Source organism: Limanda limanda, chromosome 3, assembly GCF_963576545.1.
Source record: "Limanda limanda chromosome 3, fLimLim1.1, whole genome shotgun sequence".
Lineage (NCBI taxonomy): Eukaryota > Metazoa > Chordata > Actinopteri > Pleuronectiformes > Pleuronectidae > Limanda > Limanda limanda.
This window is the reverse complement of record NC_083638.1, coordinates 17634826-17650203: the sequence shown is the minus strand read 5'-3', so window position 1 is coordinate 17650203 and position 15378 is coordinate 17634826. Positions and strand designations below refer to the sequence as shown.

At 40.8% G+C, this 15378-nt stretch overlaps 2 long non-coding RNA genes across 2 annotated transcripts; one reads left to right on the top strand and one right to left on the bottom strand.

Annotated features, from left to right (window-relative positions):
* The first annotated feature begins 11761 nt into the window (after positions 1–11761).
* On the top strand, positions 11762–12822 carry LOC132998720 (uncharacterized). The gene is made up of 4 exons (XR_009678002.1): positions 11762–11950; positions 12172–12268; positions 12388–12481; positions 12573–12822. It is a non-coding gene; the product is annotated as an uncharacterized LOC132998720 (long non-coding RNA).
* A 1182-nt stretch (positions 12823–14004) lies between these two features.
* Positions 14005–14668, bottom strand: LOC132998692 (uncharacterized). Its single transcript, XR_009678000.1, has 3 exons — positions 14572–14668; positions 14359–14452; positions 14005–14267 (listed from the first exon to the last, which is right to left on the bottom strand). It is a non-coding gene; the product is annotated as an uncharacterized LOC132998692 (long non-coding RNA).
* Between the last annotated feature and the right edge of the window lie 710 nt (positions 14669–15378).

Genomic DNA, 15378 nt, shown 5'->3' with positions numbered 1-15378 from the left:
CTGAAGGATCTGGGGATCCATGGAAAAGCCCTGCGCCAGACCATAAAAGAAACATCAGACACTGCAGAACGATGCAGCCAATGGCTTTCAATCAAGAGGAAATATCCCAACTTGGCCCCAAGATGCTAGGGACCTGCACTCAGGTCTGATCAATCTGTGGTTGGCCTGCCTGAGAAGAGGGTGTCTTGTCATTAAAAGCCTGAAACACCTGAAGACACTAAGGTCCACAACTGGACTGGCTTTCATAGTACTGTCACACAAGCCTGTAGCCAGTCAGATTTACCTCTAGCCTCAGCGTACCCTCAAGTTCGGCCTGCATAATTGATTGCAAGGCAAAAACACTTGATGACGCTAAGGTGCTAAGAGAAATTATATCCCTAAAATCCACTGGTGGCCACTAACACCTGCTAAAATCTACTGGTATTTGGTAACCTAAAGTGCGCAGAAGACCTTCAAACGTACAAGGTGTATTTAACATCTTATATTCTAAAAAAAAAATCATAATATGTTAGTAATAGTAATAATCCAGTTTACCTTCATCTTTGAAGGCGAAATTCAACTTCTGCATTCCTGATAAGAAAGAAAAATATATTTTGGAGTATGATTGCACCTACCCCATTACTTAACATTTGATTCAAGACATGCAAAGCAAGAAGGCAACAATTGTAACTCGCACAAGGAGGAAGTGAAACGATATGGAGGGATAAGGAGGTGAAAAACATAAAAAGAAGCAGAAGGGAAGACTAGGTGAAGGAAACGACGGGGACATGGAGGAAGATGATAAAAGCAGGGACACAGAGGAGGAGAAGGGAAAGATGGTGGAGGACAAGGACAGGGGTGAAGGGTGTAACTCACTCCTGTCCCCATCACCAGCGCCCAGTCCTAATTTACACAGAACAATCAATCAGATCAGGAGGCAGACACTGATAGAGGACTACCATGCAACAGGATCCACCACGCATACACACACACACACTGAGAGAGAGATGGAGGACTTGCAAGCAACAGGATCTATTCACACACACACACTCACACAACACGCACACACACACACACATGTACTTTTATGCTGACAGGGAAGAAAAAGTTTTCAGCTCATATCTGTAGCCTCTGCACTGACTTCTACAAACTAGGCTGCGCTGCGTACCAAAGTCACCGAGGCTCCGTGGGGTCACCACGGGAGGTCAGGGCCCGAGAGACAGTGCGAGCACAGAGGGAACGGAATGGGGGAGTGAGAGAGCAAGAGGGTGAGGGAGAAAGGAAGCAGGGGAGGAGAACAATGGCCAACAATTGGAAGCGAGAGACAGAGGGGGATACAAGAGCAAGGTGCAAAAACACAGAGGACAGAAACGGCAACGAACAAGAGGACAAAGAGATTGTGCCCTGCCATGCTCTCTGAGAAAGATGAATGCACTGACACAGAGAAAAAAAAAAAAAAGAACGAGGGAAGAAAAGCAGCAGACTGACACCGGCTCAGGTACAGTAGACTGTGTTACTGTAGAGGAAACACGTGGATGCCACAAAAGTTGCTCCTCAAGTGGCTTCCTGTCTGTCCCCCCTGGGTGACACCATGCTCAATGAACACACACACACAAACACACCTGACTTATGACACCACTTCTCATTCACCCTTCATTATCTATTATATAAAATATAGACGTGACAGTAAGATATTAGCAGTGGTCACCTTCAAGGCTTTTTTAGACTTCTTCATGAGGGAGATTTAGCTTTTGTTGCCACACACAGTTTGAAGTTTTTGTAAGTACTCTTCCCGGATACTGAGTTTCTAAGTTTGTGACTGATTGGAACTTTTTAGTGCCCCCTTGTCATTGTATTGCAGTGTATTATCTTTACGTCCTGCTACTAATATAATGTTGCCTGGAGAATATATCTCTACAGCGACCAACATCGTGAATCTCGACCCCATAAAATCGAGTTGATTGAATTTATGACTAATTTATTTGACTTAAGACTAATTGGAGCAATGCTTTATTTATCCTGTAAATTATCCCAAAGCGCCACTGCGTTTGTGTGTGTGGATGATAAAGACAGACAGAGGAGGAGAGGGAGAGAGTGAGAGAGAGACGACATGTGAGACCTACACAATTTATTCTAAAGGATGACACATTTAATTTAGGCCCTGCAAGAGAAATTAAAAAGCATAGCTGTTATTAATGAAGATAGAGCATAATGAGGGTAAACCACACAAGACAGACACACACACACACTCATGGAAAAACAAAGAGATATTTTTCTTAAGAGGACCACAAATAAAAAAAGTAAAAAATAGATAGATTTTCCTCAAAAGGCTTTGGTATGGCTCTTGATGTGATCGTTAATTATATGACAAGCATCAAGCATCAAGTCTAGTCTAATACTAAGAGAGTTAAATCGGGGCAGAACACAGCTCGCCTAGTACAGCTCCCGCCCCAAAGAGGCAAGACCTCAACCGGCAGAGGGTTTGATTCCGACTCGTGGCCATTTATGCATGTCCCCCCCACTCTCTCTCTCTGTCCGCCCTTCACAGATAACTCTCCTATCCATTAAATGCAATAAAAAGCCCCAAAAATACATTAAAAAAAAGCCATATAAATAAAAGGTCAAATCTATTTCCTAGAATTTTGTTACTTTACTTGATAGTCAGTAGAAGGCAAAGTTATGAATGGAAAACAATGGAGATCTCATGTTTTTAGATTTACACTCATCTGTTTGGAATGGGCTGCTCGCTTGGCCTGTGGTGATGCTGGTTGCAGCTTTCTTCCCAAAACTGTAAAGCTGCTGCTAGAGCGCTGGTCGCCATTTTATTCAGAGTTCACGAATAAAATGACAGTAAAATAAAATGTGAGGGTTAAATTAGTTTAGTGTGTGAATAACGTCTACATTCAGAAGAATATAGGCTTGGTATGGTTGTGAGCCTCAAAGTCATCTATCCCTCAGCACAGTTGAAGTCATTGAGGTTGTAAATTGACTGAACAGGAAAACAGGCTGTGGTCTTAGTGTTCCCTTAATTTTGTTACAGGTTTGCCAATCTCATGCCATTAAATGTATGGCCTCCATTGTACTCTTATTGATTAACAAATGACAATGGCGTCAATGTGTCGCAATGTGCACTTGAGGTCAGGGACTTATTGCCTTATTTCAACACTTTCTTTTCTCCTTCTCTCTCCATCTCTCTGTCGCTAACTCCCCCTCTCATCCACCCCCCCCCCCCCCCTTTCTATCTGTACTTCACACTCTTTCCTCCCTCTCTCTAAATAGATATTGAAGTTTTCTATTTAAGGCACATGCTGTTTAACTTCCTTGGGGTGGGAAGTGAAAGGCAGGCAGAGGGCCATCCATCTCGCTATCCACCTGCTGACATCTTTAAACGCTATCGACACCCACTGCCAGCATTAACATGCAAAACCGCACCGCATGTTTGATTTCATTAGCTCATTGTGCACAGGGTTTTCTCTTGCCCTGTCGGTGAGATTGGCAAATTTTCCAACTTATCAGAGTCATTTCTACACTGCTGCTACTGTTAACATGACGTTTTCACAGCTCTAAATAGACTACATCTAATACACAGTGTCCTTAATGACCTTATCTGGGGGGGTCTTTAATCAGAGGAATCTTCAGCTTTTTTTTTTATTTCACATGAGGCTACTTGTAGGAGCAAACAAAATAAATGTAGTGGGTGTTCTCACCATGGGAAAGTATAACCAATAACCGAAAATCTATTTAAAATTTAAAAGTTATACAAACAATGACCATAATCCCAATGATGTTACTCAATCTAATGGTGATGATGGTTACAAGGCTCTACTTGGTACAACACATAAGACAAATAAACACCAAAATATCTCATTGAAAGTAAAAAGAATTTCAGTGCATGGTTAAAATTTTAAGCATACAGTGATGGACTGACATGTCTCCATGACTCTGAACGGCGGGACTCATTTCGACACCATTTCAACTGTTGTTTGGTACGCCGGTGCTGGTTAACCAAATCAGGTTCATTCAGGAATGTTCGAGTCATGACAAATATTTGTAAAACACCAACTTCTTTTATCACAAAAGTAAGTTGGCTAGGCATTGAAATAATCGGCACCTACCCTTAAGAGCGTCTATGGTGTAGGCATAAGTGAATGCAGTATGGTGTGAATAACAGAAAGGCACATTTTGTGGTCGCAGTTTAGGTATTTGAAAATATGATCACCCTATAGGTTGAGAAAAAAGCACAAATATGTTTATTTCTATGAATTAAATCATTAAATAAACTTCTATCCATCTAGTAACTTCTTGTCACCTTAAAATGTAATGAAATCTATTATGTTGTACATAATATACTGTCCCCATTAGACAGAAAAGTCTTTGTAAATAGATTTAGGACCCCACAATAGGACTCACTCAGTCACTGCACGGAGACAGACACTGTAGGCTCGGAGGCAGAGTACTGTATCTTTGCTGCCACCTAATGCAGATATCACACATGCTGTCTCCCAGCACCACCAGGCTTTACTCCTACTTAGTCTCCAGCTCAGGCTTGGGCTTTTTTAATCATGTCATGTGGGGTTTCAAACACACTCACAGGTCCCAGGCTCTTCAGCACTGCGGCAGGCCTTAGGTGGCCTGGGATTTTGTTTTCCGGGGGTGGCAGTGTGTAAGGCGTTTGTGATATGCTAATTTAATCATTTTTGTCCACTCCTCCCCTTCCGTCTTTCCTTTTGCACCTATCAATCTAATCACTTCATCGGGATTCCTGGAGCAGGTGGAGCGAATGGGGGTTGTTGGGGTGAAACAAATAGATAGAGAAAGAGAGAGAGAGAAAGACAGAGAGAGAGAGAGAGGGGAGAGAGAGAGAGAGAGAGAGAGAGAGAGAGAGAGAGAGAGAGAGAGAGAGAGAGAGAGAGAGAGAGAGAGGATTCTCTGGATGTGCAAATACCACAACAGCAGCTCTTTCATCTATAAGCGCATGCAACCTCCTTCCAACTACCCCCTCCTAACACTCGCACACACACACGCACACACACACACACACACACACATACACACACACACGCACACACACACCTCCCGAATGCTTTTAATTTTAGTGATGGTTCACTTTAATTATTATGAAAATTAAATCAAATGTAATCGGCGGATTAATGCGACCGATGAGATAATTCAGCCGCATGGTGATGAGAGCAGGGTGGATCGTCTATAAATCTCCAACAAAATGAGGAGGCAGGCACGAGCTGGGATGCAGTGAGGTGTTAAGTCAGGTTAGCCTCTTATCTTATTTACACATCAGGGTTTTGCCATTTTTCATAGGCAGACTAAAACAAAATGCAAATTAAGATTTAGGATGTTAGTCTCCCTCTATAACTAAATCAAAAGGAAACACATGCAGCTGCAAAGTGAGCATCCCATACAATTCTCTTAAAGTAAAAATTTAAACATATTAAATTTTTTCACAAATTCACTCCTTTGTGACGCCAGACAATACTCAATCCATATGAAATCCTTCACTTTTTCAGGGAAAGTAACATTGTAAAGTGTAATTTAATTAATTTTCTTATGAGCAGATATCACACTGAAGTATAGTGAAAGGTCCCTCTGCTATTTCTTCGCTGCTGTGTGTTTAAAGATGCTTCCGCCTCTCGGTGGTCAGATTCACATTAAAATGTTATAAAAGTTTTAACCAAATATTCTGAAAATTAACAAAAGAAAAAGTAAATGAATCACACCACATAGAATTGATGTTTTAGAATGTCTCTATTTGTTGTCTCTTCAGTGGACGTTAAAGTCCCAAGCTTCATGTGCGTCATGATTTATTTGCTAAATCTGTTTTCATTGCACTTTGTCAAATTTTGTTACGAATTATTAACTTTTTCACCTCATCCATGAAAATTCTTTATTTCTCAAATATGACTGGCCCCAACATAGAATACATATCAGTATTTAGAAGGCTCGTCTTTGTAGATTTTAAATAATTTGACTGATAAGTAACAACCAAATTTAACCTGCATATATATTTTTTTGTAATTTTATCTTCATTTGAATCCTGTGTTGTCCCTTTCCAATTCTTTCTTGTCCTCCCTTCTCCCATTCCCACAAACTTCCTCTCCTTTTTTTACTCTCTCCATCTCTTGCTTCTCCTCCTCATTCTTTTCCCTACCTCCTCTCCCTCCCTTAATCACGAAGTGTGAGGGAATTGATAACCATCTATTACCATATGTTGCTCCAAGATTAATGTTCTCAGGTCTTTCTCGTTGTTTCTCATTCATAGCTCATGTCATGCCCCATAAACTAATACCTAAAAGAGATCTGCCAGATGATTCTCACTCTAAAAAAAGAGGGCACCAGAAAGAGACACTTAGGGAATGATACAGATACTGACACTTAAGTCTAGTTAAGGTCATGAGGAGAGGGGCTGTGAGTGGCACTGTAGGAAAGTCAAAGATGAAACAAGGGGTAAAGAAAGAGTTCTTCGTGCTTTGGCACTGATTGAAATATTTAGTTCCATTTTGTCTGACAGAGCAGGTGTCAGCGTTATGCCAAATGGAGTTATTAAGGGCATAAATCTAAGGCAAGGGCTGATTTGTCGTAGCCATCGTGGCATATTTATTAGGTACCGCCATTCTGTTATGAATCCATTGATATCAAGTGACAAGTATTGTGATATGGGGATGAGGCAGAAGCTTTAAGTCAGGGACCACAACATGAAGAAGTCCTATTACGGCACCTATATAAGTATGAGAGTAACAATTTATGTGATTAAATGGTTGTTGACAATTTATATTTTCTCTCCAAAGGAAAGCAAGTTATGTGCCAAGTTGTTAAGTAATCAATCTGGTCTATTCTCCACTCGACTGTCAAAATTACAATGATCAAGTGAAAGACAGATGTGGCCCAGTTCACACCTGATATTGACATCAATACAACTCTCAGTTTAAATGTGAACAACCAAAGATTAATTGCTGACACATTTGAGATCCAATCACCGTCCATATTCAGTTGTTCCAATGGGTAGAATCTTATTTCATTGTAAAGCTGGATTGGATAAAAACAACTTAATTTGCTGAAGTGAGAACCAATATCAAATAGGCATTGCAGATTGAGATGTTTTTTTACTGCAAGGTGTGAACTTGATGTCCAAAATTTAAATAGCAAGTATGAGCAGGGACTATGAAATTGGTCACTTGAAATCATGAATCTACAACCTCTCATCTTTACGCTTCAGGTGAGTTTCGACTCCTTGTCTAACTGTACAGCCCAAAGTTTCCCGGTCTGTTACACTTTTGTTTTGACAAAGCTAAAAGAAAAAAAACTTCTATTCGCTACCTGCTCTAACAGCATAAAGTCAAAATAAGTGGCTAAAGAGACACGTGTTTTCTTGAAGAGTTGGTAGAGACCAAAACGGAGCTAAAAGAGAGTAAATATTTATCTTACATTCATCAGGTGGATACAAAAAAAAGGATAATCTTACTATGTGTGTGAATGAATCTGTAAATAAGCAAATGTTTGCCAACAAGTTGACCATATCCATTTAAAAAGGTACGCACACTATATCTCAACGTTGTGTTAGGTGAACACAACACTGTTACAGCACATTTAAATAAAAGTGTGCAGTATTTTCTCTGCAAAACATGTGATGTCTATGTTATGTTGCTCAAAGGTCCAGTGTGTATGATTTAGTTGAAAGTGATCTATTGGCAGAAATTGAAAATAAAATGTGGTGTGTTTTATCTAAATTGTAAAAATAGTTTTTTTCTTTACCATAGAATGGGCACTTTATATTTAAATGCTTTTTATTCACATCTGGAGAGGATCCTCTCTACAGAAGCCGCCATGTTTTTTTACAGTCGTCCAAACTGGACAACCTAAAAATCGTTTGAATTTTTATGACAACTGAAGGTTTTCACAGGTTCTCTTTCATGTTCGGAAGGTGAGGCTTAAGTGAGGGTTGTTCAGCTCTAATATGCAACTTCACCACTAGATATCACTAAATTCTACACACTGACCCTTTAAGACCAACATGCAGAAAAGTGAGCTTAAAAGCTGGGGGAGATTATGAGGTTGAAACATTAAAGCGAGTATTGCATGTTGGGAAACACATAAAACAGATGGAGAATACTCTGGACTTCAACCTTCAAACCTCAGGTAGACGGAAAGTCACTGCTGTTCTTTACAGATGAGACAATGTTTGCTGGTGACTTGTACAACAAAGAGAAGCCCTCACAAATCAACTATCATGCATCTGCTATCTGTTTGAATAGCAGCTAAGGGACATTGAATTTTAGCTTAAACCCTGGCAAGCTCGGTTCAGTTTCCAGATGGCACACACTTAACCAGATGAAAACCACCATACACACACACACACGCACACACACTCGCACGCACACACACACAAGCACACGCACATGCACATACACACAAACACATGCTAAACTTGAGTTTGTGTCTGATCACACCTTCTCTGGAAACTCATGAACACATGCACCGTCCAGCTGCTTCCAGTACTTTCATCTGTCGATTCTTATGGCTGTCTTCTATCCTTGTTTTGTCTTCTGCCTCATGCATACAGACATGCATACACACACTGTAATAAATACAAAGTGACAGACTATCACAGGATTGTGAATGCATAATTGATGAGGTCATACATTTTATGTTTATTCGGGCTGACCACTACACTCTGGATAGATGGGTACAATATGTGCCGGTATCTAAGATTCCTTCAGAGATGGAAATAAGGTTATGATCACAAATTATAATTTACTGATTTATGTTACAAGTAATACAGTATGTATCATGTTACTGTGTAATAACCAAAGTCCAAACCTGAGGCAGGTGGCATATAGATAAGACAAGGAGAAGCAGTAACTCAAAGGAAATGTCATCCTCTTTCAGAGTTCATGTTTTTCCTGTAGCTTAATAAAGTCAGCATTTTATTTAAACTACACGCTGGAGTCCTGACCTTTGAAGCTCTCTCAGCACTACGATGTAAAAGTCAATGAGACAGAAACAGTTAATGTTGCAGTGTTATTCGCAATTCATCATTATAATTTTATTTTATTTTGTGTTCATGCACTATAATAAAATAAGCTTTGAATGCTAAAAAAAAAGCTAAGCTGTCATGTGACATGCAAAAGTGAATGCTGTTATTTTCCTTGACTCTCGTGGGGAATTTCTAATAATGAGCTGATAAAAAAAATGATTCAGCCGTCTAAAAGTGTCTTATTCAATTACAATCATGAATTGCTTGTCATGTCAAATTCGTTCCCCCTAAGATATAAAGCTTTTTTCATTCAAGGATATGACTGTGTAAACTTTCTGTTCCTCACAGTTAGTTTATTCACAAATGTTTGAGTTAAATGATATTTTGTATCTCATCTTAGTTTTAGGTTTAAACGAGTGCATGAATTTCCCAGCAGGGCTCTTTTCTCGTGTGGATTCCCAGAGGTTTAAACTGAAATTCAATCAGTGAAGACAATCATGGCGTAATTAAGCTACTTCTAATTTAACTGCTGGTAAGGAAATGATAAAAATATTAGCCTTTACTTAAAATGAATCTCAATTAAAATAAAAAGAGTCACTGACATTAGCCAACTATGAGGCAGTAAGATGGAGAGCCAAAGAATATAGCAAAGAAAGAAACGGAGGAGAAACCCTCCAGAAAAAGAGGAAAACAAGGAGCAAAATAAATGAGAGCAAGGGAAACAGAGTGAGTCAAGTGTGCATAACAATGTGCAAGTCACTCAAGTCTATATTTAAATGGTGCCATTGAGCTGCTTGTTGAAACAGAAGCGGCTGACTTGACTGACTCTGCATGTACCAGTAAAGGGCCATGCATACATTATTCTGGAGTTGAGATAATTTGTCGACAATTAGTCGGAACAGGGTACAGCGAGAGGCTGATTAGCATGTTGGTACAAGTCAGCCACAGGAATTGAGACACAGGGGCTTTGAAACTGACATGAATTCGACATCGCACATACTCTGTCATATTTTCCTTTTCCTCATTTATTTCTCCCCACTGTTCTTTAAGGCAGAATTAATATTCATGCAGAGGCAAATGATGAATATGAATGTGAGAACAAACGAACTTGTTTTGGTGATGATAACAAGAGAAAGAGGAACAGCACAGACTCCCTTGAGAAACAACGTGTGTAGGTTTCAGTTATCCTTCCAGCTCATCTAAGGGTTTTTTAGTTGGGGAATCCAAAATATGGATCTCCAAAAGTGTATTCTCTTTGTGATATGAGAGAGCACATTGGGTTTTATTATTACTTAGTCATTTTGGTATCAGACAGTAACTGTGACGAATTGTCTTGTATTGCCGTGTCACTGATAGGCTTTTATTCAGATCAAATATTTAATTTTGCAAATCTTTGAAAAGATATATTCTTGTAAGCTGATTTTGGGAGGGCTGAACAAGCAAGATATGAGAAAACCCAACCACTCAAAATAATGTTACTCTACAACTGAATGGCCAATGTAGAAAACTGATCTGGATTCTGCTCAGTTTTCTGAGGCCAAACAATTAGGATCAAATACGAGCGATGTTGTCAGATGTCTTTCAGTAAGCATTAAACACTGCATGAAAAGAAGCGTTTGTGTCAATCTGTGTCGCAGAGAAGTGTTGGCACATCCTTCGGTTAACGACTTTCACACGTATCTGCAGGCAGCAAAGGAAACGCTCAGGGTTCCTGCAGTTGTCAAGCCTGTGAGCTGTTGAGATTTGACCCCCCCTGCTCCAACTCCTAGAGGACGCTTTCACATGCAAATGACAATGCTCTGAGCTTCACAAATGCAAATCAGTTTCCCTGAGACCAGATAACACCAATGTGTAAGAGGCACCAACAAACTATCTGGCTGAGTAAACCAGGCTTAAAATAAATATTAAACCTGAAATTTTAAATTGTTCTTAAGTAAGTAAGTGTGCTATAATGAATTATATTGTATACCACGAACAAAGGTCAATGCAGTCAAAAGAAATGAAACAATGCACTTTATTTCAAATTTTTATTGTCATCCAAAACAATCCTAAATCTCAACAACTGTACAGAGTGGCATGATTACAGTCACTTTTTCAATTGTGCTGGTTAAATGCACAGAGGAAGTGTAAACCACACCTCTACCAGCAAATAAATGATGCTGGGTATGATCATCTGTGTCCTGTAAGCTCCAAACTTCTACTGGCTTTCCATAAAAATATCTGTCCTCCCAAAATACTGGCATCAAATTCACATGTCAATGGCAAACTAAGCTGTTCCATGAATTATAAATGGTACCTTTTCACCACTACTTTCAAAATTGCTATGAAACATTCATTGATTTAATGATTTATTTTTTCAGTGTAATATTTAATCCCCCATGGACTGCACAGTGACAAAACACAGCAGCCGGCTGTTTGGATACAACATACATCTCCACTCAGTTTGATTATTATTTTAAATATAAAGGAGACACAATATAGAGCTTAAATTCCTTCATAATTTGAACTTCAATTGTCTAATTGTTGTTATTAAACTTTCTCAGTATTCCATTAAAACAGTCAACACTTTTATCCAAAGCGACTTACGATAAGTGCATTCAACTATAAGGTTACGAACACAGAACAGCGTGAATCATGTGTGTAAATGTACTAAACACCACAAAAAATAAACCTGGCCTCAGTCAAATACTTATCCCATATGAAGTAACCGCTGCTCACGTCACCCGCTCGCGTCATCAGCTGATGGACTCGTCCAATCAGAGCCTCGTAAACGCCGTGCAGCAGCGTCGAGTGTCCCGCAGACAGGAAGCGGGTCGTGTTAAGCTTGTCCCGTACGAGTGACTCTGTCTTCGGGGTAAATAACTTGCTGAAGTCGACACGACGCTGTTCCCTGGAGGAGAAGATGAGTGCGTGTGGAGGCAGAGCCGCGGGCCCGGTGTGGACGAGTCGAGGCGGAGAAGACGGATGCACAGTCCCTGAGTTACGGTGAGCTAGAGACGCCATGCTAACCACTAAGCTAACCCTACATCTGAAAGCATGTCCGCCACTCTTTGGGATAGCGAGAAAGTTGCTAAAATACGAATACAGCATCGAGTGCTGGAGCAGATCTAGTGCATGTGTAAATATGTATGAATTACTTAGATGTAACAGTTTGTTCTCGTTAAGTTTTTTCATCAACGTGACTTTTTTTCTGTATGTTTTCACAGCCTCAGCCCCCCCCCCACACACACACACAAACAAAGAGGCGTTAGGCTGAGACGCTGAAAGTCCGGATTTAAAGTGCAGAAAATTAAGCCATTGAATGTAAGTAACTGTTTATGAATTGTTTTGGTGTTTTTTTGCTGTGGATCTTCCAACGGTGATGCAGCGCGGCTATTTCCGTTTATTAATAATACAGTCATGTTACATGTGGTGTTTTCCAGCTGCCTGTCCATGACGTACAAAGACACACTATGAGCCAGTATGATCCGACCAGACCTTACATCAGCATTGAGGAGTTGTCGGAGAAGAAAGAGGGTAAGGTTATATTCATTAAATAATTTTCCAGTTACATGTAAAGGTGTATGTTGTAATTGAACTGTGCTAATTTTACTGAATGTGTTTACAGCTGATTGAAGCGGGACAGATGACATGGATCCATCCTTCCACAGCCAGGAGCTCACCGACCTGTGTCCCACACTTCATATAAGACTGGAAGCTACACTGATCTCACAGCTACACACCACAGACGTCTACACACTGGAGAAGAGTCCCACAAAGAAGTCATGACCCAGAGGCTGCAGAGAAACATTTCAAGCCTCATCTGAGTTTTTGTACAATATTTTTGCTGTATGTAAATAAAGCTTTCACTCCACATATACCTTGTTCACATTTGTTCCCTGTACAATATGTTCACCTATAACATCCAGCATCACATGAATGTTTAGTTTTAATTAACTGCAGTGCTTTTGGTAAAGGCTTACTTATAAATAATAATAAATATTAATATATACATTTTTATTATAAATATTGTGTGGGAGGGGCTTACCCCACGTGCGGAATGCTGTGACCCCACGTGTGCACTGCAATGACCCATAAGGTGACCAATAGCAACACTTCTACCAACCAATCACGAGTGACATTAGTTTCAAGGGTCTGTGGTTTCCTCCAATGGTGAGTAGAGAGAGGTTCTAGCCAGCGGCTGGACTCCGATTCATATGCTAATTAGATCACACGTCGCGATCGGTCCGCGAGGCTCAGCGAGCCCCCCCGCGGCTCTCTCCTTTGTTCTCCAAATCCCCCTTAAGGTCCGCAAACGCCGATAGACCCACCTTGTCTTCACTGGCGAACGCCGAGGTAACATCATGGAAACAGTTGGTTACAGCAGGGGATTAGGCCTGTCCGTAGAGGTTCACTGTGACAATAATACTGCTTTTCGCACTAGACGAAAAGCAGTATTATTGTCACAGTGAACCTCTACTAATACTGCTTTTCGCACTAGACGAAAAGCAGTATTATTGTCACAGTGAACCTCTACGGACAGGCCTAATCCCCTGCTGTAACCAACTGTTTCCATGATGTTACCTCGGCGTTCGCCAGTGAAGACAAGGTGGGTCTATCGGCGTTTGCGGACCTTAAGGGGGATTTGGAGAACAAAGGAGAGAGCCGCGGGGGGGCTCGCTGAGCCTCGCGGACCGATCGCGACGTGTGATCTAATTAGCATATGAATCGGAGTCCAGCCGCTGGCTAGAACCTCTCTCTACTCACCATTGGAGGAAACCACAGACCCTTGAAACTAATGTCACTCGTGATTGGCTGGTAGAAGTGTTGCTATTGGTCACCTTATGGGTCATTGCAGTGCACACGTGGGGTCACAGCATTCCGCACGTGGGGTAAGCCCCTCCCACACAATATTTATAATAAAAATGTATATATTAATATTTATTATTATTTATAAGTAAGCCTTTACCAAAAGCACTGCAGTTAATTAAAACTAAACATTCATGTGATGCTTGATGCTATAGGTGAACATATTGTACAGGGAACAAATGTGAACAAGGTATATGTGGAGTGTAAGCTTTATTTACATACAGCAAAAATATTGTACAAAAACTCAGATGAGGCTTGAAATGTTTCTCTGCAGCCTCTGGGTCATGACTTCTTTGTGGGACTCTGTCTGAATCTTCTCCAGTGTGTAGACGTCTGTGGTGTGTAGCTGTGAGATCCAGTGTAGCTTCCAGTCTTATATGAAGTGTGGGACACAGGTCGGTGTGCTCCTGGCTGTGGAAGGATGGATCCATGTCATCTGTCCCGCTTCAATCAGCTGTAAACACATTCAGTAAAATTAGCACAGTTCAATGACAACATACACCTTTACATGTAACTGGAAAATTATTTAATGAATATAACCTTACCCTCTTTCTTCTCCGACAACTCCTCAATGCTGATGTAAGGTCTGGTCGGATCATACTGGCTCATAGTGTGTCTTTGTACGTCATGGACAGGCAGCTGGAAAACAACACATGTAACATGACTTTATTATTAATAAACGGAAATAGCCGCGCTGCATCACCGTTGGAAGATCCACAGCAAAAAAACACCAAAACAATTCATAAACATATACTTACATTCAATGGCTTAATTTTCTGCACTTTAAATCCGGACTTTCAGCGTCTCAGCCTAACGCCTCTTAGTTTGTGTGTGTGTGTGTGTGGGGGGGGGGGGGGGGGGCTGAGGCTGTGAAAACATACAGAAAAAAGTCACGTTGATGAAAAAACTTAACGAGAACAAACTGTTACATCTAAGTAATTCATACATATTTACACATGCACTAGATCTGCTCCAGCACTCGATGCTGTATTCGTATTTTAGCAACTTTCTCGCTATCCCAAAGAGTGGCGGACATGCTTTCAGATGTACCAGTTAGCTTAGTGGTTAGCATGGCGTCTCTAGCTCACCGTAACTCAGGGACTGTGCATCCGTCTTCTCCGCCTCGACTCGTCCACACCGGGCCCGCGGCTCTGCCTCCACACGCACTCATCTTCTCCTCCAGGGAACAGCGTCGTGTCGACTTCAGCAAGTTATTTACCCCGAAAACAGAGTCACTCGTACGGGACAAGCTAAACACGACCCGCTTCCTGTCTGCGGGACACTCGACGCTGCTGCACGGCGTTTACGAGGCTCTGATTGGACGAGTCCATCAGCTGATGACGCGAGCGGGTGACGTGAGCAGCGGTTACTTCACATGGGATAAGTATTTGACTGAGGCCAGGTTTATTTTTTGTGGTGTTTAGTACATTTACACACATGATTCACGCTGTTCTGTGTTCGTAACCTTATAGTTGAATGCACTTATTGTAAGTCGCTTTGGATAAAAGTGTTGACTGTTTTAATGGAATACTGAGAAAGTTTAATAACAACAATTAGACAATTGA